This window comes from Vespula vulgaris, chromosome 8 (genome assembly GCF_905475345.1).
Source record: "Vespula vulgaris chromosome 8, iyVesVulg1.1, whole genome shotgun sequence".
NCBI classification, from domain to species: Eukaryota; Metazoa; Arthropoda; class Insecta; order Hymenoptera; family Vespidae; genus Vespula; species Vespula vulgaris.
In genome coordinates, this window is record NC_066593.1 from 8,439,534 (window position 1) to 8,457,331 (window position 17,798).

A 17,798-nucleotide genomic window follows, 5' to 3' on the forward strand; every position below is an offset into this window, starting at 1 on the left:
AACTCATTCCCCTCCCCCCGCCCCTTCCCCCTCTCTCCTTTTTCACCGTCGACCCCGAACTCACCATCTTTCTGACTGCTTTCTCCCGATAGGGTCAAGTGCCCAAATAAATAGACTCCGAAAGAAAAGACCGCTGATCTATTCATGTTTCCCATCAAATTTTTTAATTTTACAATTAATTTATCTTATATAAATGAAGTTAGAGAAATAGAAATAGAGATATATAAAATATATTTCTATTTTTCTCTCTCTTTTTCTCTCTCTCTCTCTCTTTCTCTCTCCTCTTTTTATCATTCATGTAGTATTTTTTGTTAGTTTTTTAATTGACTCGATTTTTTCTTCTCTAAAATAACAAGCGAATAGATTTGTTTTTGTCCTCTATAAACTGATGTAGAACGAAACACACACACACACAGACAGACAAAGGATTTAGATGAAAGTCGAAGAGTTAAAAAAACTGTCGTTCATTCGAGAACACTTGACGTCATCGGCATGAAGATCGAATTAAATCAAAGATTTCTGAAACTTTTTATTTCTTTATTCTGTACTTTTCCTTTTTTTTTCTTTTAATTTTTGTTTTCTTTTTTTTCTTCATTCTTTTTTCTTACGGAAAACGTAGCGGTAACAGTTTTCACTGGGGTGATATTTCTTTGAATTTATCGTACACCATATATTATATTAGAGTAGAAAATCAAAGTTTGCGTAAGATCGATTCATCGAGATTCTCGTGATCGTTGATCGTTAACGTGACCAGACGAATAATATCGTTTAGCTCACCGGTGATCCTTCAATACCACTGTGTATGTGCTGTTATGTGTGTAGAAGAGGATTAAGTTAATTTATCGTTGCGTTGTTATCGGGATTATACGGTATACGTTCTAACGCGAATTATTATCTTTCCGCAAATTTTCTATCGCTTTCGTTCTTTAAAAAAGAGATATAATATCTAATTGAAAAAATTTGTTTCGAAAAAAAATTTTCTTTTTCTTTCTTTGATTATCAATCATCTCAAATCTATTTATAAATTATCATCAATTCTAAAATACTGTTACATCATGTTTATCAATCTGCGATTGAATAAAAAAGATTTTGTGAATTTTAATTTGCCACCAATAGATAATCTTTATAATTATAGTTGTTTGTTATTAAAAATATTTATAAATGTTGTGTAAACAAAAATATTGGAAACGAATCGAAAATTAATTGCTTATATAATTGCGCGCGTGTGTGTTTGATAAGGATTAATTAAGAAAAAGAAAACGAATAAAAAGAAACATGAATTTATTATGAATTTATTCCAAGAAAGAGCGAAGTATAATTCTATTCGATCCTTTCGTTTATACACAACATACGCACATAGATAGAATTATGTATATATATATATATATATATATGTATGTATGTATGTATGTATGTATTTATACATATATACATATACATATACATATACATATATATACACACAAACGGAACCTAAAAGTGGTTTAGGTTGTGCAAAATACGCTCAAGCTCTACTTCAATTTGCTTAAATGTGCGACCAAGTCCAGGGGATGCTTTCGACGGTCGAAACTTTTCGTGGGTTTGTCGGCTTAAACATTAATTGGATCTGAGAGAGAGAGAAAGAGAGAGAGAGAGAGAGAGAGAGAGAGAGAGAGAGAGAGAGAGAGATAGGGAAAGTGCAAATAAAGTAAGTAACAGAAAGAGAAAGAGAGATAAAGAGAAAAAGAGTTAAACAAAATTCTTCCTCTTATATTTATATTCATTGCATCTGCTGCATTTCTAATTCGAAGGATGCTCCGATTTTGCAAATGAAAATAAAAAAATCTCAATGAACGGTTGATATTAAACGACTCTCGAGTATCGCTTCAAGCAAGGCGTACTATTACAACTCCAAAATATGTATCATACCTTTTGTTTCACGGATCTTATTTTTTTCAAGGCAAACCATTTCTTTTTTTTCTTTCCTTTTTTCTTTTTCCTTTCTTTTTCTATTGAAATCACTTTGCTCCGTAAATATCCTATAAGTTATTTTCGTATCATTGTTCTCTCAAATGTTTTCAAGTTCCAAATACGTCCTTATCGTGTGTTTTCTGATCAATTTTTGATAACTTAAGTAAGATTCAAGTGTGTTTCAATAATTATATCTATTTAAAATTAATGGGAATGATAATGATAATGATATTGGATTAATGAAATTATCATAATGAATTATGTATAATGAATTAAATAAAAACAAGGAAAAGAAAGAAAGAATGTTAAAAGATTTGAGTATGCAATAAATATTTGTATTCATTTATAATAATAATAATAATAATAATAATAATAATAATAATAATAATAATAATAATAATAATAATAATAGTGAAATTGATAACAAATTTAACAAATAATCGGTGCATTTTTAATAATAATCGTAGAAATTAATTAATTCGATATTATTTTACTTTTCTAATTTTATTTCCTTTCCTTTAATATCACTGTCTATTTTATTGCTCTTCAATTTACTCAAGTAGAAAAAAAGAGAGAGCTTCTCTCGAAATCACTTACGAGTAGTCCGAGGTTTATTCGTTTCTACGAAAAGGCGAACACAAAAGAGGGGATGAAAAATAGAGGTAGAAAGTACAAAGGGAAGGTACAAAGTCGTTCGAGTAGGAGAATAGAACTCCGGTGTCTGGTTTAGCCTGGCACGTTACTCCATTACTTTACTTCTACAATCGACTATATAATATAGTTACATATATACATACACATATACTAACCGTAGGTATATTGAATCTGCTGGTGTAGGTCAGCAAAATATTTGAAAACTTTTAGAAATTTAATAACAACTTTTACAAACGGAAATTCCATATATCTACTCCAATTGCGCGCGCGTACCCACACTCAACAACCCACCCACATACATACGTAGACACACATGTATGTAATTATCTTTGAAAAAAAGTCTTGTAAGAATGTTCTGTATTTTTTCATTGCTCGCATTAACAAAGGAAACATTTTTTGTTTCTTTTCTTTTCTTTTTAATTCCAAACCTTTACATAACATAGCTACTGAAATATTTAGGGTCATTATATTCATCTTTTTAAAAATGTCTAAAAAAAGATCATTCCTTTCGAGAATTTTTTTAGATATTTTTTTCTTATTAAACGATGTTAAATATCTATAATGTAACTTTTAAAAATGTATTTCTAATATAATGTATTACGTCATATATACTGGTACAAGTTATAGAATATGTTTTACATTGCACAGTAATTTTTTTAGAGAAGAAAAAAATTTTTAAGAAGTTAGTGAAATATTAACATCAAATTTAAGACATTGAAATGGATGAAATATTTTCTTTTCTTTCAAATATCAGTTTATACTTATAAGCAGTACAATATAGTTTTATTTATATAAATTATATAATATATTACAAAATATTTTTTTGTTTTGTATATGGATAAGAAACAAAATTCAGATCATAAAAAAGTTAACATTAAATTCAAGAATTTGTGAAACGTATTGATAATCTTTATACGATTTGAGTTAAGAAAAAAATACATCATTTTTTGCGATACGAAAATGATTCAAAAACAGAAAGATAGGAAAAGAAAGAGATAAAGAGAAACAGAGGAAAAGAGAGAGGGAAATAAAAAACATTCAATGATACACGAGTTAACGAAGCGACCCGACTTTACATGTACTCACCTCGAACCCCTCGAACAAGTTATTTTTCGTGGCCGGATGCTTGACCTAAAGTTATTTGCCGACTTTTCGAGTAGATATCGATCGACTGTTCCATACTATACATCCGAATCTCGAGTTGGTTATTCGAGGAGAAAGGACACTTCGCGCGGATTTTCTTTAAGCCAGCAAGAGCTACATTCTTTCAAGTAGCACGTAAGAATGCATCGAATAAATTGGATTCATCGAGTCAAATCCTGTACATTTCGATCATCGTATCTTAATTTTTTTTTGTCTTTTTCTTTATCTTTCTCTTCCTTTTTTTTTAATTTATAGGTATCAAAATAAAATTAAAAGAACCAAAGAAAAAAAAAACAGAAAAAAAAGAAATTTTATTAAGATCGAGAGTAAATAATATAACGAAACATTTAATACGGCTTGTAATTCATCGCGTCACTATCATTAAATCTTTTTTTAATAAATCAATAATTTAAATAATTGATCATTATTCATAATACAATATCATGTAATATAAATGGTCAATTATCACATCGATTTAATAAAAAAAAAAGAAAAATATCAGTATTTGTAAATGTAATGTTTGTAAATATAATAATTTGTCAGTATTTATGATAAACTTACAACGCAACTCAAACGTTTAATTATTTATACCGACCATTTATATTACGTATTGATATTTTATTATAAACACTGACCGAAATATTCGTCCATGTATATTGCTCATTTATTTTACAACAATACTCAATATTAATTAATTAATATACTGATCAAATGGATAGAGAGCTGTGAATGGTTTCATATATAACGTTTTTCTTCTTTTTTGTTTTTTCTGACTTAAAATGACGATAAACGTAAGTTAAATGTAATATAAAAATTATAATAAATAAATGAGATGTCGCTTCTAAGTGACAAATAATTATCGACGTGCGATCGTTAGAGATAACAGAAAGTTGCATTCTTTAGAAGTAGCCGCTTGTCGACCTAGAAGAGAACAAAAATCCTGTCATATCGCAGCTTCCTCCAAGATCTCAAGTCTTCAAAAGAGAATGACATTACATATACATACATATTATGTTATATATATATATATATATATATATATATAAAATTGAAATTGGTTGACGTGAAAAGAAGCGACAGATATAAAAATGCATTGAAAGATGTAAAAAAGAAAGAAGGATTGTAAAAAGTCACCTTTACTTTTTCTTACGTAATATCGACCAATTAAAATTTTTTCAAGCATATTTTTTATACTTTATCTGATACTAACATTAATTCTTTTGGCTTCTCAAAAAACAAAAAGGGAAAAGAAAAAGAATTGTTCGGGCGAATTTTAAGAAAGTTATTCCATTGTAAAAATTATCTGTTCAGTTTCGCTACACACACAAACGCACACACACAGGCGCGCGTGCACTAACGGGTGATTTATATATAGGTGTATATATATTTATATGTATGCAGTAATATACTCGAAGAAAAGACGTATAAAAAATGAACAGTTTCATAAGAAAATCATACTTAAAAAAAAATTGTATTTTATTTAAGAGTTAAGATTCGATGAACGTTAGATAAGTAACAGTTAATAGTTACATAGTAAACTTCGCATGTCTATTCTGCAATCCTTATTGTCCACGATAAAGGAACATATAGGAGGGGATGATGGTGGGTGGGTGGGCGGATAGGGGTGAGTATCGGTAGAGTGATGGGCGAGGGAGATATCTTCTTGTCCGAGCAAACAAAAGGGACGTATCAATTACGAGGTCACTCGAGGGTGACTCTTTGCACGACCATATCCGTTCCGATGTCCTTTCGCTTAATGGACTCTCCGTTGTAAAGTTCATATTTATCATCATCGAAGGTAGGACAGTGCAGGTTTGGTAGGCACCTGTTTATCACTGACCCTCTTCTTTCTTCTTGAGCTCATTCTTTTCCATTTCCTTTCTTTCCTTTTCTTCTTCATCTTTTTTCTTCTTGTTTTTTTTATCTTTTTTATGATCTATTAAGAGCAGTCGGTCGGTAGTTTGGTTGATCGATAGGGCAGATTAGTACGAACTAATTTGAAATGTCGAAGTAATAAAAATTTTGATAGGAGTACGACCCTTTTCCAAGTTGTTAGAATAGAAGGTGAGAAAGATAGAGATAGAAAGAAATAGAGAGAGAGAGAGAGAGAGAGAGAGAGAGAGAGAGATAAAGAGAGAGAGAGAATGCTCGTTATTGTCTTAATATATGCCAGAGGTACACCGTCCGACTTGCGACGTTAACGAGCCGTGGAACGGTGTCGTGGTTTAAGAAGGGAGGAGAAGACCTTTCGCTTTAACGACTTCGTAAAGACAGGCTTCGGACCTCGGAGAAGTGAGAGGGATGAGAAATAAAGAAAGAGAGAAAGAGAAAGAAAGAATGAGAGAGAGAGAGAGAGAGAGAGAGAGAGAAAAGCTTGCGCGAGAATGAGAGAGAGAAAGAGTTAGGTCAATATTTGACTCGCACGAGGTAACTAGGTCAAGGATTATTACTGACGTCTGAATGCGCGACTATCGTCTTCTTGATCTACTGATATCTCTCTTCATTGCCTGTAATGTCTATTTGGTGCTAAAGTAAATAAACTTACTAAAAAGATTCGTCAACCTGTAGATAGACATATACTATATAGATACTTACATATACTGTATGTATAACATGTATATATATTAAGAGAGGTTTTTCCTCCCTTTTTGTTTCCTTCGACATTGATTCGACTTTTGAGAAGAGAAGAAATGATTTTTTTGCTCTTTCTTTTTCGGTTTTTTAACTTTATCACTTTTATCCTTCTCCTCTTTCTCTCTCTCTCTCTCTCTCTCTCTCTCTCTCTCTCTCTCTCTCTCTTTATCTTTGATAACTTAGCTAAGGTAAAGAATAAGAAACTTTTATGTACCACATAGAACTCATTTCGAATAACTTACTTTTTCTTCTTTCGACTCTCCAAAGTTGTAACTTAACGGTTATAAGAGTAGAAAGAGAAACTCGTCAGTAGTGGGTATGTCAGTAGTATTCTATGCTAGAGAAACGGAGATAGAGATAGAAATAAAGATAGATAGATAGATAGATAGATAGATAGATAGAGATAGATACATAGAGATAGAGAGAGAGAAGGAAATACGTAGCGAGGTCACTAATTGGCGGAAAGAGCAAAGTCGGGATTAGCCATCTGTTAATCTCAAGCGGGGTAGGAAACTACGTTCGTCGGCAGTCAGCCAGCCAGCCAGCCAACCAGCCAGCCAGCCAGCCTGGCAAAATCGTCGAGAGAGAGAGAAAGAGAGAGAGAGAAGGAAGAGAGAGAAGGATAGAGCAAGAGAAAGAAGGAAAAAGAGAGAAAAAACGAGCCCCGGTAATTTTTGCACGTGCACGAAACTCTGGCCTCTGGCATAGTCGAGATAATCGAGCTAAAGCTTAGTATTTGAAACGACATATCTTCTCTCTCTCTCTCTCTCTCTTTCTTCATTTAGTCGTGCGCCACTTTTATCCTTCTTCGTTTACCACCCTTTTTCATTTCTTCATACGTACATATGTGTGTGTGTGTATGTGTGTCTACGTGCATTTTTCTTTTTTTTATATCTATGTGTGCAGTTTTACCTTCTCCTCCCCCCTTCCCACCACCTCAACCTTCTCTACCTCCTTCTCCTCCTTCACCTCCTACTCTCTTCTCCTTTCCTCTCATAGTTATAACACGGCTCACAGTTTCAGTATATTCGTGCGGCACGTTGCAGAGTTTGCACCGTACTACGAATGTGGCTTGTACTGCAGATACGTTGCGGTTCTGGCCTCCTCTCCTCCCTATTATACGCTCACCAGGCACAAACGTGATACATCGTTCCTGCCAAATTCTTGTACTACCATGTACCTTACGTAAAAATTTTCCCCTTTGATATTTTCGTCGGAGAATTAATTAAAAAGAGAAAAAAACAAAGAACGAAACAAGAAATATTGATAATAATAATAATAATGTTAATATTAATAATGATGATAATGATAATAATAATACATAAATAATAGTAAATAAATGAAGAAATAAATTGATAAAGGAAACTAAATTCTTGAGAAGAGAGAGAGAGACTTTTTGCGTATGGATTCGATCGACTTACGTTACTTATTATTTTTTTGTTTTTTTTATTCTTTCTTAAGAAAACAGACAGAAAGAGAAAAAGGATCTTCGGGAGGATGTCCTTCGTGGCGGAATAAAAAGAACGGATTTATTTTCGAACCGAGGTCTCTCTACTGTCTCTTCTTTTTCTATCAGACCGTGAACTATTACGTAACGTCGTCGACGACTTGTTTACCAACAGAAATTAAGTTAGAAATGTTTGTGAAAGAGAATGTAAATGGTTATGGCTATGTCTATGGGTTCTATGTCCGTATATGGGAAGAATTTAAGCATTAAGAATTTTTACAATTTTGAATTGTACTCAAAATGTTTGGTGAATTTTTCATTTTTTCATTTTCTTTCTTTCTTTTTGCCTTCTCCTTTTTCTTCTTTTACTCTTAATTTAAACCCCCGTCCCGCCCTATTAAAAAAAAAAATAAGGAGATTAGAAAACTGTGTCGCACGAAATTACAAGATAATGAGATATTCTATTACGTTATTCTAAACGTAGAAAGATCTGCTAATGCATTAATCGTAGTTGGTTTTTATTTTCATACAATTAAAGTATACGAGATTAGTAAACTAAATTATATGTGAAAGAATAAGATATTCCGAGTGTAAAATTAATGACCTGAGATTGCGTTCAATATAACTATTTCTTCTTCAAAACATTTCATATCTCATTCAAATTTAGATAGGAAAACTAAATTACGCGCACCATAAGATATTCTAAACGTGAAATTATCGACCTTAAAAAGCATTTAGTATATCTAGTTTTTGCTTCAAATTTTTTATATAATTCAAATACGAGATTAGAAAACTAAATCACATGCGTCATAAGATATTCCAAACGTAAAAGTATTGACTTGAAAACACATTTAACAGGTATGGTAATTTCTTTTTTTTTTAAGACGCATATCTAATTCGCATGTACGAGAATTAGAAAGTTAAATTGCAAGGAAAACAAGGAGATATTCTGAACGTAAACAATAATTACTTGAGAATGCATATACTTCTTTATTTATGTGAAAAAAACTTCCATATCTAATTCATAAATACGAAGAATTAAAAAATTAAAATATAAAAAAAAAACAAAAAGAAAATATTTTCAACATGCATAAAAATATTTTCTTTCGCGAATGCATATGCTATATCTTTTATTTTCTATATATACCTATACTTGTAATTAAAAACATTATATATATATATATATATATATATATATATATATATGTTGTGTGTACGCACGCGCGTGTATGTGTATATAATTAAAACAACAACATGATTAAAAATTAAGAAGACTAATTAGAAATTTAAATTACATTAAATTTACACACACACACACACACACACAAGCTTCGCACATATACACCTACAAAATATAATAAAATAATAAATAATAAAATATAATAAAATATTTCAAATGTAAAAACCATTCGCCTAGTTAGAATGCTTTCGCTTTAGTGCTTTAGTTATAACGTGCCACCTTACTCGGTACATTTCGTGAGAATTCTCAGACGTAAGTTCGCGACCGATAATTTCCGGTGTTGGGTAAGAGATGGAAGGGGTGGCAAAGAGAGAAGAGAGAGAAGGAGAGAGGAAGAGGGTGAGAGGGTTGTCGCGTATAAGCGGTTGACACCGACGAAGGGTAAACCGCGAGACGTCGACATCGTCTCTCTCTCTCTCTCTCTCACTCACTCACTCTCTTCTTCTTCCCTCGGGCGTCTTCGTCGGGACTTCGAACTACCAAGGCCTTTGACATTGTAACCAAGTTCTCTCTTAACTCATATAAAGCCGTGACCGGTTCATGGCCACTGAATGGCTTCTGTCGTTGACTCTCTCTCTCTCTCTCTCTCTCTTTTTCTTCTCTTTCTCGCTCTCACTCTTTCTCTATTCTTTATTTCTTCATTTTAGTTTCGCAAAGACGCCGTCATCCTTTCTTCTCTCTTCTTTCTTCTCTTCTAGAACGTTTTCTTCTTCCGTTTTTGAATCCCTCTTTTTTCTCCATTTTGTCATACCCCTTTGATATCTTTCAAGCACGAAAATCGTTCGCAGGATCTTACACGATCTCTTTCTTTCTCTCTTTTTTCTTTTCTCTTGTTTTCTTCTTTTTCTTTTTCTTTTTTAACACCAATGACTTTCTTTTTATTTTACGATATCTTTTTTGTCTATCTCTCTTTCTCTCTCTTTCTTTCGAAAAGAACTCTATATTTTTTGCTATAGAAAATTATGAATTTTTATAAAATATTTCTCCGAAGATTATGAATTCGATATAACTATTTGATTTAAATGAATTCAATTTTAATTCGATAGATCTTATAAAAATTATTTGACGTACGTTTCATACGAGGTTATATTATTTTCAAAATTTACGATATAATAATTTGATGACAAAGTAAACTCGAATAATTCACTATATAATAGAGATTTCAGCTGGTACTCGGTACTCGATCGAATTTAAGAGAAATAGTAAATGCCGAATCGTAGAAAAGACAGACATAAAATGAAAATATGTTTCTATCTCTCTTTCTCTCTTTCTTGATTTAGTCTCTCGTCTTTTATATATCTCATATTCTTAACATATCGTGAGGCTTCAAATTTCTAACTCTAACGCATACAAATGTTTCGATGGTTTTACTCCGAACGTATGTATATACAATGCATGTACAGAGTACATTTCGAAATTTCTATTAAAATAGCTATAACTGTAATTCATTATTGACATCATATCGTAATGGTTTAATATTTCAATATATGTTCGTAAATAATTATTTCAATATATATTCGTAAAATCATCCATTTCGTAACATTAGCAATATCTACTTATACTTCTTTTATATTTTGCGTTATGTATATTTATCTAGACACATAAATATAAACATAAATATAAATTTAGCTTTTATAATGGATTAGGTTGCAATGTCAATTTGATTTTCTTTTGCTCGTAATAAGATACGTTTCCACGTATGGGTTTCTAATCAAAACTTTATCAACTCGGTCCTATCTCAAGTCCCCTGCAAGTCCTCAAAGTTTCTAATAGGAATTTTGAAACATTCTCTATATTATCTTATCATATAGATATCTATAGATATATCTATATCTACGTATCTAGATAAATTTGGAAAAAACATTGGAAAATAATTGTAACGCAAAGGATTGACAATAATTTTGAGAGTAATTAATATGAAGAAAAATAAAAAAAAAACGAAAAAGAAAATAGATTCTAACACTTCGTAAATACGATATATCCAATCATGAACATACTATGAAAATAATTATAATCCAATGAATTGATATTAATTCCGACAATAATTAATACGAAATCTGAAAAACCTAATAATCCTTCCTAGATATCATAAGACATAAAATCGTAAGATATAAGCAATTCTATATAACTAAAGAAAAAAAAAAATGAAGAAAGGAAGAAACAAAAAAGAGAAAAAAAGAAGGAGAAAGAAATAGAGAGAAGTTTTTCGTTATATAAACTTCAAACGTGGATGATCAAGCCATGAAAACTCGATCGTTGGTTATCGCACGAAGTGCCGTTTAATCAACGCCGTTGCTTGATATTTAATCGGAAATATAGGAACGTTTGCGATCGCGTCGAACTGTATGAGAAAATCGATAGTTGGTAGTAGCACCAATAAGAGCAGCAGCAGCAGCAGCAGCAATAATAGTAGAAGCAGTAACAGCAGCAGCAGCAGTAGCAGCAGTAGTAATATTAACCGTAGTAGTAGCAGTAATAGTAGTGTAGTAATGGCAGTAGCAGCTTTTTGTCCGATAGGAGAAAGTATTATGAATGGGAGGGGATTAGTTGATTAGTTGATTAGATGTTTGCTTGGTTGGTTGGTTGGTTGGTTAGTTTGGATAGTTGGTTGGTTGGTTGGTTGGATGGTTAGTTGGTTGGTTCGTTGGTTGGTTGCTTGGTTGGTTGGTTGGTTGGTTGGTTGGTTGGTTGGTTGGTTGGTTGTAGGGCAGCTTGCAAATTGAAAATTAATCCCACGCTCGTTTGTCGTTGGTTTTATCGCGGTCGATCCTCCTCTCATTACGTCATACTCGCATAGACAGCGCGCTTCCCGCGCGTTCAAATTGTGCTGACAATTTCATCCGTGCTGTCAACCGAATAAGAGAGCGAGCGAACGAGCGAACGAGCGTGAATGATAGAGAGAGAGAGAGAGAGAGAGAGAGAGAGAGAGAGAGAGAGAGAGAGAGAGAGAGAGAGAGAGTAAACTACGTTGCTTCTGATGCTGTTGCTGTAGCTACTGCTGTTGCTGTTGCTGTTGTTGGTACAGCTGTTGGTATCGCTGATGTTGTTGTTGTTGCTGTTATTTGGTGGTGCATGCGGCTGAATTGCATTTACGAAGAAACACATGACATCGTTCCTACGTTCCGTGACTGTAAATCCGTACAAGCTTGGATGATTAAAACGGGTGGAGGAAAAGTTAGAGTGCAAACTGCAAAGTCCCTCTTTCTTTCTCTCTCTCTCTCTCTCTCTCTCTGTTCCTCTTTTTGTATGTACGTTTTGTCCTTCTTTCTCTCTCTTTCTATACATACGTACAGATACGTATATACATATACTACCTATAGACGTCTCTCTCGGAAAAGCTGGGAAACCTACTAATAAGTCTTATTCACGTACAGAAACGTAAAGGTTTGAAAACGTTGAGTGGGAGGACGTCGTAGTGAGTATGCCGCATCGTAATTTCCTCTATGCCGGATTCTGTTTCAAAAGGAAGACCTTCCGCTGTTACAACGTAAAACAACGCGAAAGGCATTAGCTTCGTTCGTTCGTTAGGATGTTCTTCGTTCTTTCCCCCCTACCCTATCATCCAATGTTCTATGCGTTACCCATACATATCTATGCAATTTCTGCATGACGATGGACGATGGATAGAAATTTTCTTTTTTTTCCTCTTTTCTTTTCTTTTCTTTTTTTTTGTTTTCTTTTCCCCGTTTCTTTTTCTCTTTCAAGAAATTTCCCATAATTATTGTATTTTAGTCTACGAAAGAAAAAAAGAAAAAAAAAAGAATAATAAGAAACAAAAAAATTATAGACGATTATTTTCTTTCCGTCCTCTCCTTCTCTCTCTCTCTCTCTCTCTCTTCTAGTTTGAACTTTTCGCAATAATAGAAATAACAACGTTTAAACTTTCGAACGTACGGAGAACATTTTAGTGGTTAATGAAATCTTCTTATAATCAATTATTCCGAATAGAACGAAACGTGACGAGAACTTAAACGCATTTATCGATACACATCAAATTGTTTCCTTACCATTGTTTTAAATTAAAGCGTTTAATTTACCGGCCACTAATTCTCCTGGTTTTAACGCTCGACATCGAAAGATCAAACTGAAATAAAAGTAGTTTTCGATCCGAAAGCGATCTGATCCAATGCGATCCGATCCGATCTGCTCCCATCCGGTCCGATCCGATCCGATCGAATTTCTATTGAAATTTGTCGGTACTTTCGACCTTTTAAATTTTCCGCCAACGCTTAACTAATTCGTTTTTAACGAACGTTATAGTTCGATTCTATTTATCGAAAAAAATTTATTATCCTTTCTTTACTTCCTTTCTTAGATTAATGTTATCTAGGCATTATTGTGTTCTATCACGATGTTGTTTTCTGTCTGTCTGATGGTCAGAAAAAAACAGGATGCTAAAATTAGAGGGCGACTTTTAACGCTTAGGTAACATCGGAAACGATCACCAGAGAGGTAAATACACCAGACGAGTTTGTCAATTTGCTATTCGCGACATTCATTGAGCGCAAAATTCCTTCCTATTTATGTATCCTACGTTTCTGTATGTATATATCCAAAATGTATACACACACACACACACTATCCACCCAACGTATTACCCAGAAATGCATTTGAAGAATATTCCTTTATTTTCTCCTTCTCTCTCTTTCTCTTTTCTCGCGTTTTACAACTTTTCATTGAAATTATTCTTTATTCTACAATAAGATTATAATATAATAAACAAATATTATAATATAATTAATATTAATATTAGTATAATATTAAACAAATAGGTGGTATTCCTGCGGAGAAAAAATTTATTCGACGTTTCTAATATTTTTTCTTTCTTCTTTTTGGTTGATTTCATTAATTTCATCTTATACATTCAATAAAAATAAAGATTATGTGAAAGATTTGTTATAATTTTTTTTTGTTATATAATTATTCCAATAATTATTGCGAAATATTAATAAATTATACGACATTTAGTTTCGCGATAATTGCAAGGTTATTAAAAAAGATTAATGTTTTGTTATTGTCTTTTAATGAAGATCGTTAAGAAATATAATTATTAATCCTAATTTATAGATCGTTGCGCTAGAACGTAATCCTTATAGTCGTGGATGATTTTTAAGAGGATAGAAACGAGGGAGGCGCTATTTCGACCACTTTTTCTCCTTCATCGATCTTTCTCTTACTCTTTATCATTCTTATCAAGCCAAAGTTTTTTCTTCGTTCAGCATAATCGAATTAACACTATTATTATCCACGAAATAATATTGAAACCTTATTTAAAAATAGCTTTTACAGTACTTTTCACTTTTATGATTCCATTGGAAAAACAAACAAAAAAGAAAAAAGAAAGACAAAGCAAATTCCAATAAAATAATAAAAGGTAATTATTTCTCTTAGAAAATAAATAAATATTATAATAAAAAATTAATCTTCCAATTATCGTTATTATCAAAAAGGAAAAAAGTTCGAAAGTTATATCGAATACAAATTATCGATTCGGTTTCGATAAAAAACAAAAAAAAAAAGAAAAACAAGAAGAAATAAATAAAAAGAGGTGAAGAAAAAATGATCAACGTTGAACCACCACAGAAACATTTTCTTTTTATTTTTTTCTCCAATAAATCGTGACAATGGAAAATTGAAAATTAATACGAATATAACTTTAGCGGAATTTAATTTACGATCGTAATTGTCGAGTTAATAAAAATAGAAATAGAAGAAAAGAGAAATAGGAAGAAGAGAAAGAGAAAAAGAGAGACAGAGAGAGAGAGAGAGAGAAAGAGAAAGAGAGATAATAAAGTCAGTAGTATATCTGCAACGGCCGCATGCCAAGGTATGACAGAGTAAAAGCGAGTGTGTATCACTGGTATCGGAGTTATGGATGGCCCATGGGCACGCTAACCCAGTGACATCTCTAGGTCAGTCTCAACCCCTATACTCTCTCTCTCTCTCTCTCTCTCTCTCTCTCTCTCTCTCTCTCTCTCTCTCACTAGAGTCTAGTATATACACAAGGGATATAGATACATAATGCATGTAAAGGTTCGCGCACACGTGTACAACGGACACCTGCGACAAGGTGGAATTCGAGAAGCACGAGTGGAATGGAAGGGTTAAACGGGAAAGGGAGAGGGTAGACGAGGTGGACTAAGTGGGAGGTTAAATAGGCTTTTGGCCGATGGTTCCGCAAAGCTTCTCCGCAACGGAACTTTCTACTAATAAGTATGCACGGACTTTCGTGATCGGTCGACAGAGAGAAAGAGAAAGAGAAAGAGATAGAGATAAGAGAGAGAGAGAGAGAGAGAGAGAGAGAGAGAGAGAGAGAGAGAGAGAGAGAGAGAGAGAGAGAGAGAGAGAGAGAGAGAGAGAGAGACACACATATACATGTATACATACATACATACATACATATAATCACAAATATAGGCACACACATACACATAGGGTTGCTTGCGAGAGCCTTTTATGGAGGATGCTATTATTAAACCTTAGCCGAATAAAGCAAGTCAAAGTGCAGCCTGAATTTCGAAGGAAGTCGTCTTAAGGTTGCCTTCTTTCTCTTTCTCTTTTTCTTTCTCTCTCTCTCTCTCTCTCTCTTTCTCTTTCTCTCTCCCTCTCTCTTTCGACACGTAGAAGATACCTATATTCTCTTCGTTTCTTAGGACGTACACGCGATCTTTGCCATGTCTGGAAAAAGGTAAGGTCGTCGGGCGTCGAATCGAGGTCAGACCACCTTCCGAATACCTCCCTCTCTCTCTCTCTCTCTTTCTCTCTCTCTTATTTCGTTTTCGTGGAAAGGGATACGATGAAGCTCTAACGATGGGGTGAAAGCGATGGAAAAGTTTTTACTTTGTCGATTAAATCGTATTTATTTTTCTTTCTTTTCTTTGCCAATTTTTTCCCCCTTGACAATTATTCTGCATTAATTTATAAAATGTATTTTGTTTTATAATAATTTAAATTACATTATGATGTTTCATTGTTTTGCACGATTATGTATACTTATAATATTATCATCGATGAGACTTAATTTTGAGAATTTTTTTTCTTTTTTTTTAATCATAATTATAATAGAACGATGTAAAGATTTCAACGAAAAAATTAATTATTTATTGTCACAAATCATTGAAGTAATAAATTTTGATGGATTATTTAATATTTTTATTGCATCCGTTTAACATAAGATTTCTTTCAAAAATTCGATAAAAAGTTTGCATTTTCTATGACGATTTAATCGATAATATATCGATTTAAGATCTCTTTCGTAAAAAAAAAGAAATAAATAAACTGTATCTGCTTAACAAAATTATGATGTAACGTTCAAGGCGATTTTAAAAATTGATCACCCTTTTCCGAGATTTTTAGAGTTAATCTTTCTTTTTTGTTCAAATTATAAAAAACTTTCTAGAGTTCCTTTTCTTTCTTTTTTTTTGTTTTATATCATTTAGAAACTTACAACCCCGTCTGTAAATCGATTTTAAAGATTTCTTTTGTCTAAAAATTAAATTATTCTTCATTATGAAACATTGAAAGAATAAATTTCGAGGGTTGCTCTTGTTGTTAAATATAACGATATATATATATATAATTAATTTCACAGTTTAATTCTTAACAGCTGTGATTAATTTTATTTTAATCAAGGAAAGATTTTTAATTACTTTTCTCAACCTATATCAATAGGTACCTGTAACAATTTATCTGTTCTGTTTTTAAAAATTAAGTAAACCTCATTGTTTCCTTTCACCAAACGAATAAGGATCTTCTTTCTTGATTTTCGCAATTGTGCACGGTCTTTAACGATCTTTAAGAGAAAAGAAGAAGAAAACGAAGGAAAAGAAAAGAGAGAAAGATGGAGAAAGATAAAGAGAAAGAGAAGGAAAACAATTCCCCTTCGGGCATTTAAACAGCTTACGTGTATTGTTTAAACGACGAAAAGCGTTTAATCTCTAAAGTATCTCTATTTCTTCGTTGTAATGAACGTTTCTAATAGGAATACATAGAAATAGATAAATAAATAAATAAACAGTGTAGAAGAAGAAAACAAAAAAGAAATTACAAGTATTAATTACTATCACAATTAGTAAAGTATTAATTACTAAAAATTAAAACTTAGTTATTAGATATAATACATTCGTTAATACGTATCAATTATTTTTGGACAAATCGTTAATTCAAATTAATTTTGTTTCTTTTTGTCGTTGAAAAGGAAAGAAAATTAAAAAAGATAAAAATTCGGAGATAACTAATGATACAAATATATACATATATAAATATATATGATATGCCTAAAAAAAAATAATACTTATATATAGGTATTACATAATGTATAGATATAAAATATTTATTGATCGAAAATAAAATATAGTATCGTATATACACATGCAGATCGTCATAACATATTTGAAATTCAAATCAATAGTAATCAATTTTCTTCATGCTTGGAAATAATTTTCCTTTTCTGCTTCCTTCCCTACTCCCCCCTCTGTTTTTTCAATGACTTCCGTGACCGTGAAATTATTTATACATAACGAACATTTGCGATCCTGTCCTCATTCGAGAGCCGAGTATAAAGCTATTGTCTCGCGGACAACAATAACGTTTGATTTCTCCGTCGATTTGCCACGAGTTTACATAAGAAACCATTACAAAGAGAACGGGGGGAAGGAGGAGGGGGCATCACTTTAGTGGGATGGATCGGCCGATTAGAAATTTTCGTGGTAGGAGAATTATGTGCTCGAG

General features: G+C 32.3%; 1 protein-coding gene across 4 annotated transcripts in view; it reads left to right on the forward strand.

The window, feature by feature from the left end:
* Positions 1-17,798, forward strand: part of LOC127065660 (acetylcholinesterase-like) — an 84,761-nt gene that overhangs the window by 11,143 nt on the left and 55,820 nt on the right. Inside the window, exon 1 of one of the 4 annotated variants that reach the window (XM_050998321.1) lies at positions 6,787-7,048. The exons of the other annotated variants lie outside the window; for them this stretch is intronic. The gene's annotated coding sequence lies outside the window, so the exon portion shown is untranslated. Of the gene's footprint in view, positions 1-6,786; positions 7,049-17,798 lie in introns of those variants that run through there. 4 annotated transcript variants of the gene reach the window in all.